Below are 12,041 nucleotides of genomic sequence, written 5' to 3' on the forward strand. Positions count from 1 at the left end.
ACAGACTATTTTCTGCTGTCCAGTGGGGAGCCATCAGGATCCTCTAGACCCTTGGTTCCCAACCTGGAGTCTGGGACCCCCTAAAGAGGACGGCAGAGTTCTCAGGGGGTTGTTAAAACTTTCACATATTAACAGAAATCATGGTATAACACTTATAAGTAACAGTATAAATACAGCGGTTGATGGGTTAAAGAAATTGTGTTTAAGGATACTGACTTTTTCCTGCTGCATTCACTCAACAGTTCACCCTGAAATCACACGGAAAATGTGCAAGGGGGCTGGCAGGAAAAAGGTAAGGTATGGGTTAACAAATTTGGTTGTTTGTGTTCACACATACAAAACTTTCAGGAGTTCTGTGCATTTGACGCTTAATCCTAAAAATACCAATGATTATATAATGAATGTTCCAATAAAGATTTGTGTGTACAAAGAACTTTTTATTCCAATACTTTGAAAGGATTAAAACAAACATGAATTTAGTCTGTCAGTGAAAATGTTTAACATGTTAACTTCCAACAGTGGATAAAAAAATAATATTAATTTTCTTTATATGAAGCCCTCAATCACCAAAATTATGTCATTTGTATGCGTTTGCACCAGAAAAATAAATACAAATAAAAAGATATTTTTCTCTTTTTCTATTTTTGTACTGATTTTTTTTCTATCTTTATTTATTCTGTATTTTTGCCAGAACAACACCACTGCTAGATGTTCACACCAGAGCCTCTTCAAAAACCAGAATAACTTTCAGAAACAGAATTTTTAAACACAGAGTTCCAACTTATAAAGTATTTCTCTCTACAGAACAACTACAACAACCAGAGTTTAAGCAAGGCTTGGAAAAGTCTGCCGGCATAACAAATAAAATATTATTCAGGCACATTTAGAGCCAGACAACTTCAGCTTTAGTCTGACTGGAATAAATTTAAAAAAAAAAAGGAAAGTTAAAACCATTCACTGCTCACTTTTGATCATCTCACATGGAAGTCAGATGCACTACATGTTCTTCCACCACCTTGAATGCCACACTGCTCAGTTATATTTTACATTCTCAGAAAGAGAACAGTAAACTTCAATAATAGTGTAGTTGCACTGAGATGCTTTTCAAACTCTATACTCCTTTCTATACTGCTTGTCATTGTGTCATTGAATCGGGCATTTGAAAGCTTGGTAATTGTTTTTTTTTTCTTATTGTTGTTTTCTTCACTCCAGAGCTTGTCCTCCTGTGTTCAGTCTATACAGACTGATTTTTGAAGATATTTTGCTCACATGCAAGAGATTAAAGGTCACATATTTTACCCATTTAAGACAAGTTTACATTGGTCTCAGAGGTCCCCAAAACGTGCCAGTTTGTTGCTGAAAAAAAAAAACACTTCAGTATTGGAGTTTCTGTGTCCGTGACTTTAAATGTTAATGAGCTGTCTGACTCCGCCCCTGGCTATACCCCTCTCAGGAAATGGAAGTGGCTCTCCTGATCCACCTAAAATCAATGAACTCTGATTTGATTAATTTATTCAGAGTCAGAGTGGATGTTTGTGCAAAGTCGGAGGAAACCCCACAAAGAATTTTTGAGATTTTGCATTTTGCATGAGCAAGGGATGATTTTGAGGCCATATAACACTGATAAGTCTTTTGATGAAACACATTCTGTTATGGCTGTTACTGAGTTTTCCATGATGTCAGTGAACACACCATGTTCGGCAGTGTTCATGAGAAACCGTATACCTGTCTGTTATGAGATTCAGGCTTGTGATTGGTTGAGAGTGCGTGCAGAGGAGGTGCTTGTGTTCGGTGTATGTGAGCATCTCTCGTTTTGTGTGTGCCTCTGTGGATGAGAGTTTTCGGCTGCATGCAAGAGAGTTGGAGTTTCAGGCTGCAGATTTGTTGTATTGGCGTTGGCTGCGGCCCACAGCAGCCTGTGTAAAGCTAGAAAATAAAGCCTCACAAACAGTAAGACGTCTCAAGGCTGATTGAGATAGAGAACGCTACAATATGAAATAACATCCATGCAGTAGATATATCAAACAGTCTTATCTGGTGTATCAGGTTAGCCTGGATCAGCTGGAGAAGTAGGTTAGCAGTAAGCTGCATCTTACTCTCTTAGTTTTTGAAGGCACAGTCTGCATTTGATGGGCTACTTAAATGTTCTGAGCACCAAATGTTTTGGAAAGCCAGGCAACTTGGGTTTTTGGACAAGAGTAGGATTGGTGAATAATAAAACACAGAAACACATCATAAGTTATACAGCTCAGTTTTGTTCTTCTTCCATGACAATGTAGTTTGTAACTTTATTGATCTGTAATGTCTTAAAGGGCCTCTTTGCACTGCAGCTCACACGGTACAGATCAGCTGTTTGATAGGCAGTATGTCTAGATATTCAACTATCCAGGTCATGAGCACTGACAGACAGAATCAAATCATTAAATAGGAGCAGCTGGACTGGGTTAAGCTTCTTGAACATGTTTCTCCTCAAGAAGGATTCTTCAGGTCTTCCTCAGGCCAAGTCCAGGTGCCCTTTTTTGGATCTAACTTTGGACTGCTGGGTATAGAATACATAGTATATATGAAACATGGTGCAGTGGCAATTGTGGAGAAAAGTTAATTCAACTAAGATTCCAATGTTAAAAAAAGGAATAAAGGCAGCATTATTTTGTGCAACTCTGCTACAAAAAAAGAGAGAAAACCGATGAAGCTGCAGATTCCAAGATGAGCAGACAACAATGAGTCTTTCATGCACAAAGTCCTCAGTCATCTCTTCAGCCTTGAGGCCACAACTTTAACCCCACGTGCCTCATGCTATGCACCTTTTGGTGATATTAAAGCAAGCTTTAAATGCTCTGCACAGTATTTTTAGCAGCTGCCTGAGGCCTTCTCAAGATTAGACTCTTTAGAAATCTATCAGAAGACACCAGAGCCAGATCACTAATCAATCAGGTGATCAGACAAACCCAGGAGAGTTCTGGCTGCATCTGTTCACCTTTTGCCTGTTTTTAGGGTTTATACTGACACACGAAGCTGAAATGAAAGAAAAAAGTTCCTATCATGCTCCAGCATCAGTGCTGTAATATCAGTGGACAGGTGACCTACAGGCCCTGTAGAACCTCTGGATCCTCATCTAGGGTGCATGGCATGAGGCCTGTCCAGATAAAGGCCCCGAGGGCCCGTACTGTACCTTACAGTCATGTCTAATTTTGGTTACCTCGGCAACTGCAGGGATTAGGAGCATGTTGAGGGAGGGGCTCCTCTAACAAGACTGGTCATATGCATAATTCATGTAAACGAGCCAGAGAGGAGGGGCAGCAGGAGTCGTTGATGGTTGATGATCACTTCCTGAAGACCCACATGAACACAAACAAAGAAATTCATTAAGAAACACAGAGGCTTGATTAAAAATGTTTTTTTCTGCCTTGCAGAAGCCACACAATTCAGATTATTCTGAACGGCCATCTAACTCCTGTTTAATTTTTAACATTTTTAAGGCATTGTTGTTTTTTTGCAGAAAATACCTCGACACATCAGCTTGTAATTAATCTAATTAGCACTTTGCTGAGTCAGTGAAGCACAGATGATGCGAGGTTGATGAGAAGTGGTGTCAGCGGGGCTTTTACACAACTGCAGCTGAAGCTTGAAAAACAATCAGATCCAGTGAAATGACAGAGGGTCATTTCAACAAAATTAGTCATTTTCACTCAGGAACAGATGTCTTAAGGGACAAAATTATGGCTGTGATTTCACTGTGACTCAACATGCATATCACCAAAGTGTGAATGCTCTTGTGGGTGTTTGTGTGCGTGTTACTTTGGGTGTCTGCATTAGTGAATTTGAATGCACTTGTTTGTGTATATGTTGCTTCTCAGTGGACATGACAAATGTGTCGCCCCTTCAGCGTGTGCAACACCAAGATGCCGCCTTCCATCGCCACTCGGAAACACACATACACCCACACCCTGCCACCTCTTCGCCCTCGCTCTCCTCTCCCTGCCCCCCCACCTGCATAATAACCCCCCCCCCTCCTCCCCTGTCTTCCCCTGCCAGAGCGCCCATGTCCAAACCAAACACAACAGATCAACAACTCGGCATGCAGATCGTGTCACGGGATAAATTATGCGCAGCGTGTCAGCTTCATACGTGGGCTCTCGGCTGGCTGTCCATGACATGTGTCAGGGTGCCCCTGCATCTCCGCCGCACAACGCTAATGACGTGATGCAGGGTTAGCCTCCAATGCACCCCACCCCACCTCTCCGCCTGCCCTCAACCACCCCAACCCCGCTACCCCTTCACCCACTGCTCTACCACCCCCCACCCATCACGCCACGATGAGACAGTGTGTCACCTCCAGAAGGGCGGAAGAAAAAAAAAGTCATGTTTTAAGGGGATAGAGATGGACAACAGTGTCTGGTCCAGTGTGAGACTGTGGTGGTGATGACTTATGGCCTTTAAATAGGAGATTGAGACTAATTTGGATTTTTGAAGGTCAGTATTTTAATTATCTGCTTTGACTCATCTTAATCTATTAATATAGCTTCATTTTGGGGCAAAATAATCATTCAAAACAGCTTTTTCTGCCAAAATGCTATTGAAATAGAGAAATTTGCTATTCTTTGTATTTATATAGCCTAATTAATCTCTAAGGCTGTCAAAAGATCAGAATTTATGTCGTTAATTACAATAAGTCATCGTTTTTATCACATTTTTTAAATTCCACTTTTTCGCATTAGAAACTGTTTTTGTTTCATTTTGGATTTTTCTGTCTTCAGCTAAAGGAAACTGACTTCCTGTTTGGGTAGAGTCCTGCCTTAACAGGCAGATGACGACTTTAACATGGGCGTAACCCTAAAAACAGAACTGGTTATGGATATTTACAGAAATAAGTGCACAGTAATCAGATGTTTGATGTCACAATGTGCAGTTGACTTTTGACTTTTCCAATGAGTTGTCCATGAGCTTTTTAAAGTGAAAAGAGACATTAAAGGTACAGTGTATAAAATTGGTAATGTTAGTGACATCTTACAGTCAGTATCACTAACAGATTCTTAAAATGCAATGCTCACTTCTGGTTGCCGTTGCGAACTGTGGAAATCAGGAAACAGGTTTTTGTTATTTAGTCCCGTCTGCGTTACTGTATAAACACACAAGATGCAAATGTCCAAGATGGCAGAGTGGAGTGAACCCTACCTACCCCAAAACTGCACCCAAAACTGTTCTCTTGCAACGACGCTGTTCTCCATGACCATTTGTTGCTTGCAGTGGTAGCAGAGAAGGAAATGATTTTGCTACCAGAGCAATAATAAGCTCAGTTGCTTCTGCAGCACAGACACAATCATGTAGTCTGACATTATTGGTGGGGTTAATGCAGGCAGCTTATGGTGGCTATGAAATGATCAAGGGTGACTTTTACGTATTTGTTCACTCTGAGACCCACTTTGAACAAAAATAGCAATTTCAAGCTGCCAAAACACTCGTTTCATTTGGACAAAACTCAAACTTAGCCCATCAGGCAAAGAAAACTAATGTTTTGAGTAAAAGTAAAGACTGAATTTAAAGACCTTATATTAACTTTTTTTTTGTTAATTACAAACTAGACAAACTTCAAATGGTAGAATGACTAAAATGTGACTAAAACTAATGTTTGAGTCACATTAGTCATTTCAACCTTAAGATAAAAACCTGTTTTAAACTGTGCATGTGACATGCATGTTGGCTGTGACACAGCTTCATTTTTTTAGTCCGTTTGAATGTTTTTCAGGCTGCCTGCACAAGTGCGACTTTTCACACCACCAATAGGTATCTCACGTACAGAGAATATAGAGAGTACAGGGCTCCCCTATGTTTTCTGTGTGCTGTATGGGTCTTAGCCAAAACAGAAAGTGATAATTACCTTCTTTTAGCAGATATGTACAGTGCTTAACAAATTTATAAGACCACCTGTCATATTTATCTCAGAGACCATCCAGCATCATGAAGTGCTTTAATGCGGACTCTTTCATTTTCAGTGAGCTCTCCATGTTTTACCATTTTGAACAGGAATGAGGAATTTCAAACTGAATTCAACTTTTTATACCCAAATTTGAGCCGGCTCACTGGGCTCCTCTGAGAAGTCAGAAATTAATCAAGCATGACAATCACTAAAACTATTTTTTCTGTTCAAATGCAAGTAAATAACTGTAATTTGACAAATTAATCAAGAAATATTAATGTGCTTTACTATTTTTTTCACTTTTTCTGTAAATCAGTAAATTTGAAAATTCATGAATAACAATAATAATTATATTTTAGCATTAAAAATATCATTTGGGTTAAAGAGCTTCTACATATTGGTGTATTAACCATTGCAGAAACATAAAAAATGATTTTGGTAATTACCAATGCTGTTAATTTAGGGCAGCTGTGGCATAAACCTTACTTTGGGTGGTGGTGTAATAAATCTGTTAAGCACTGTACATACGTCCACCAAGTAGGATATATTTGCAGGCTGTTTCTTTATGACCGAGGTGAAGGCCACAAGCTGAAATGTGTCTCTTTGATAAACTTTCACGAGTGGAATTTGTCACAGGCCAGATAAAAATAATATAATTACACTTCCCGTTAGTCCTTTCAAAGTGAAAGCCTGGCTTAGCATTGTCTTGGAAATTTATTACGATAAAGACAGCGGGTGACGAAACAGGAAGCAGGAAGATGAAACATACTGTATACACGCTGCTATGAAAGTTGTGAAAATTGCAAAACATGCTGCCTGTCTGAAACAGACCTAAGACTATGACTATACACAGTTAAATAAATTAAAAATAGCAGTCAAAATTAACGCTGACCTAATTGCAGTTAATGCAATTAGTTGTGACAGCACAGTTATAATTATATAATTATATGTCTATACACATATAAAAGTTTTTATATTCATTTTTTTATGTGTCTGTGTGTTATATGATTGATTAGTAGGGATGATCTTTTTCCCACACTGCTCCACCACAGGCAGACCACGCCTTATTGTGCAGCATTAATGTTTTATATCAGGTGTGAGTCATGCAGCCCAGACAGTAGGCTGATTTCATTTACTTAAAAAATTAAGCACAACTGGAGTAATTTTCTGGCACAAAGATCAGTCATGGCATGACATTGCTGAGTTTGGGGGGTCAAATGAAGCCAAATCTGGTACCAAAATGAAGAACGGTTAGAGCCAAAAGAGCTGGCTTTTCTAGCTGAGCTGAGCCAAATGATCGAGATCACCAAAAAGAGCCCAAATTCCCATCGTTACAATTAATTACCTATGAATCATTTTTTAAAGTAGTTCAAAAAAGAAAAACACTAATTATAATTAAGTAAAATTTTAAAATCTGTATCAGTACACCTTAATCTTTATCTTTAGATGTGTACATTATCAGACCAATGCCAGAGGCCACTTTCAGCCTTGTCAGTCGAAGCCTTTTACATACACAACATGACACACAAGACCTTTTTAAAACAATTTACCGGTCCCCCTCTCTCCCCCTTCCCTCACCCCTCCTCCCCTTAAACCTCTACCTTCCCCTCTCGCTGAAGATGGTGCATTTTTTATTTATGCCCCCCTTTATCCTCTTTTTTTTTTTTTTTTTTGTTTTTAGTCTTTGTATGCAAATCCTGTCTGACTTGTCTGAATTATGTGTGTCTGTCCGGGAGCCTCTGTGATTCGGAGTGACTGAGGATTGCACACACGGTGATTGCATCCACTGGGCCTACTCTGAGCCTTGCATAAGTAATTGAGATGTCAGTATGTGTTCTCATATTCCCACAACAAAACTGTAGGAAAACATGCACTGTTGAAGGTCATTTGAATAATTCCTTAATGGAAGGGAGGCCTTGTTTTTCGGGATGCATGAAAAAGCAAATGTCAATGATCAAAATCAAGCAGCATCATATCTCATGGAGGCAGCACTGATTCCTGGAGCACTTCACCCTCCATCTCTGTCTCTTTCCCTCTGAAAAGATAGATAAGGGATAAGTGTCTCTGTGCATATCAAGCACAACACGAGCCACTATTTCTCAAGGGTCTTTTTGAAACACAAATTGGTTTTGAGACATTTTCTGTGTTGACCTCTTTGATTTGAAATAGGAAATGACAGGGACATGGTAGTTCTCATATTCAAAAAGAACCCCTGAGAGGTCAATGACTGAATCATACATATACACACAGGATAATGGGAAATGTGTCATTAATCTTTCATATATGGATTATTATTGTAGCTTTAGACATGTCCCAAGGTGGTCAAGGAAATAGAGTAGGTGTTTTAGAAAGGAGGTGTGCATAGTAAAGTGTATTAAATCCATATTTATAATGGTTGATTGTGTTAGAGTGAAATTTTAAAAGGTTAAATTTGAAGGATTTTTAGTGAAAAAGGTACAAAAGATACAAAAAACACAAACAGGCACCTTCCTCCTTCTGGAAAAAAAAAGGTTTCAAGAAAAAAAAAGAGAGAAAAAAAAATCACAGTGCAGTGTAAGACCAGGATGGATTGGTATCGTATCTTATTTTGTAAAACCACATCCCTCATCCACCAAGATGGAGCAAACATTTCATCCCCAGCATGCTTTTGTGTTTTGTCCGGGCTTGTGATGGATGAAGGGCCTGGCGACACACACCTGCAGTTCTCATCCGCCACCACATCATAACTAAAGGCTTGGCAGAGTCAGATGATCTCCTACATCCGTTAGCCTGCTGCTGTCAAACACCATCATTCTCCAAAGACAACTCTGTCACATCAACCCTCCCACTGCAAAATAAACCCACCTTGATGAAAGACTGCCGCGTGTCCATCAAAAAAGTACAAATACACCGCTGCTGACACCAGCGAGGGAGCTGCACTCTCAGTTACAGAGGCATCAGTATCACACTGTAGAGCCAGGACTGATGCTCTCTCTGTATCTCAAACAGTCGGTCTTTTACAGCATATACCGACCTACATTTACACAGTCAATGACACATCAATGCCATGTAACTCACACATTGATATGGCTTATTAAAGCGTTAGCAACATTGCTGATTAGTCATGAAATTGGGTTATAACCAGATTTTGAATAAAAAATAACTTGAATTGGTGTGCTGTTTTGGCTCAGTTGGTGGAGCAGGTGCCCACATGCAGAGACTGTAGTCCTAAATGAACTGGTTGCAGGATCAGGTCCTGGCCCTGATGCTGTTTGTTTCTTCTTTCTCTTTAGCTGTCTTGTGAAATTAGAGGCAAAGCCCAAAAAATTAAAACATAAAAATACCCTAAATCTGATCTGCTTTTACTCCATAGAAGTGTTATGTTAGGTATTTAAAGTTTTATGAAATCACTTAAAAACAATTAACTAGAAAAGCTTGAGAGGTATTTCTTTATCTTCTTCTTCTGGAACCACAAAAATGTATAAATCATCTATCAATTTTCTTTAGAAAGGTTGTAAAAGTAACTTCAGAGAAAATTAAGTACCAAGAACAAATAAGCACACTTAAAGCTCCTGCAAGGAACTTTTGATTTATGTTGACTTTGGCGCCTCACCTCACCACTCCTCACATTTATTTTAGAATGCAGAATTGAGGAGTGGTGAGAGAACATATTAAACCTTCCTGATGGAGCCTGCAGGTGGATGCTGGGGTGGAGGAGGGATGACAACAAGAGCGCAGTGCTGATTCTGGGCGAGGCAACAGAAGAACAGACTGGAAATCTGCCAGGTCTTACAAGGAACCTGACATGACCAAATAAATTCACCTTATTAGACAGATATTTGTATCTCTTATATGTATACTGAGCAAAAAAAGCTCACTAGATATGCAGCATGTTTCACTGCTTGGAGCTACTGCGCATGTCCGTCACAGTTTGCATGAGTTTTCTGTGTGTTGGCTTTGTCTCCCTGCTGTCAAAGCACTGTCTTTCTTCTTACATATTACCCTTTAAACCTCCCTACAAGTGACTTGATTCACTGTATGTTGGAACTATTCCGGGTGCTTTTCAAAATAAAATCATTACGTACAAACGAAGGGAGTTTCTCCAAAGAAATACTAAAGAGGGCTTTGACTTTGAGAAGCGCAAAAGCGTTTTCATACTGTGTTTACCATTACCTGCAACATTATGTACATGTGGAAACAGGAAACTTTGTAAATGGTAGAGGAATTTTAGCTTGTGGCCTTCGCCAGGGTCAAGAAACAGATTTCAAATGTATTCTACCAATGTGGATGTACATAGTTGCTACAACGAGGTAAATGCGGCTCTGTATTTATCGTTTCCTGGCTATTTTGATCGATAACTGCCCAAGGTGCACAGAAATTATAGACAAGACCTCAGATCTCAAAACCCTCTACCCGCGGGGTGTGCATATCAGTGTTTGAAATGCAGCCCTCATGCAGGCTGACAGTCTAAAAAAGCAGCAGTTTAGGCATAGTAGGATTGGCAAGGAGCGCTCTGTCCAAGTGACATCACACTACCAGTGCAGACCAAAACATGGTGGCCTCCTGGAGAGTATATCAGCACAAATTTACTCAAAAATGCAGATATCTACTGAGTTTTTAGTGCATTATAAATATAAGAGATACAAATATCTATTGTATAAGGTTGATTTGTCTGATCATGCAGGGTTCTTTTTAAGTACACCACTGAATTAGGAGGTTGTGAATCATGTGATTTGATAGAAATGCATGTAAGGTGTGTATCACTGGCTTAAGATGACTCTCATGCTTTGTTCCATTTAAGTGAACTATAAAATAACTTCAGAAAGGGAGAGTAAAGGGAATGTGGGTAAATGGTATGCAGGGTTGTAGCTGCTCACCAGGAGGTTAAAGACCCACCAAACCTCCATGCTGTAGCCTTTTGCCAGGTTGACAGAATGTCCACTTTGGCCATAACCATATTTTTGCTTCAAAACTCCACTTCAAATATTTATGAGTGACATCATTGAGACAGCGTCTGTGCTTTATGTTGTCTATGGCAGTGATACCCAGCGCGTGGCTCTTGATCCACATGTGGCTTTTTTGTGATGACTTGTGGTTCTTTTAAGTGTTACTTGGAAAAACAATTCCCCCAGAAAAATTTTTACAAAAGGAAAATTTTGACCTCACAAATGAAACATTGTAAGTCACATCAGCCAATTTGTTCCACACACTTCTACAGTAGGCCTAAAATGTCAAATTTAATTTTCAATGCTGATTTTTTGTCAGTACATTTCCATCGTATATGTGCAAGAGAACATGTAAGATACAAAACACTGATTCTTGAGAAAAGGGACAAAACAGGCTCCAAACCTGACTGTATGAAGCTTAGTGATCCTTTAGCCAATCACAGCTCTTTCTCTCAACACAGCGTTGTATTTAAATATGACATACTTCTCACTAACCCCTGCTTGAATTAATGTTGATGCAACACGCTGCTGCTGCAACAACCTCCTCCACCCCAGCTGCCTCCTTTGTAGCACAAAGCTGTTGTATCCCCATTCAGATTTATGCCACTATGGATTAATTGCTTTTGATGTAATTTTATTGTGTTCAGTACACATAAATTTATCTGGGAGTTTCTGGCTATGCGCTCCCTGGAAAGTCAAAGCATGCTGCCTGACTACCCCAGGAGGCATTGTTTGAGCAGAGCCTTCTCCACCGAATAAAACTAAACCATTTTTGCAATAAAATAGTGAATGAATGTCGAGTATTTCTGAATAAAGTACTTTTGTTTTACTATGATGATTGGAACAGGATATTAGCGTAGGCCAAGGTCTCAACTAGCTGTTTTTTGCCGATCATATCTAAATATTTGTCAACTCAGTCAAACACTAAAATGTATTTAATTTTTACTTTAATAATTCAAAATGAATGTCAAGTTTTCAGTTCTGTAACACTGATTTTCAGTGATGTTATTTACTTATAAAATGCACTATTTTCACTTATTTTTAAACTCATCTGAATTAACTTATCTCTGAATTTTATGATTTCCTAGCTTTATCTTTAATATTAATCATATTATACGAATCTCTTAAAATAAATGAGCTGTTATTGCATTTGGATTTGCTAGTATTTTAACAGTAAGCAGAATAAAATGAACAAAACA

This window comes from Cheilinus undulatus, linkage group 8 (assembly GCF_018320785.1).
Source record: "Cheilinus undulatus linkage group 8, ASM1832078v1, whole genome shotgun sequence".
Taxonomy (NCBI): Eukaryota; Metazoa; Chordata; class Actinopteri; order Labriformes; family Labridae; genus Cheilinus; species Cheilinus undulatus.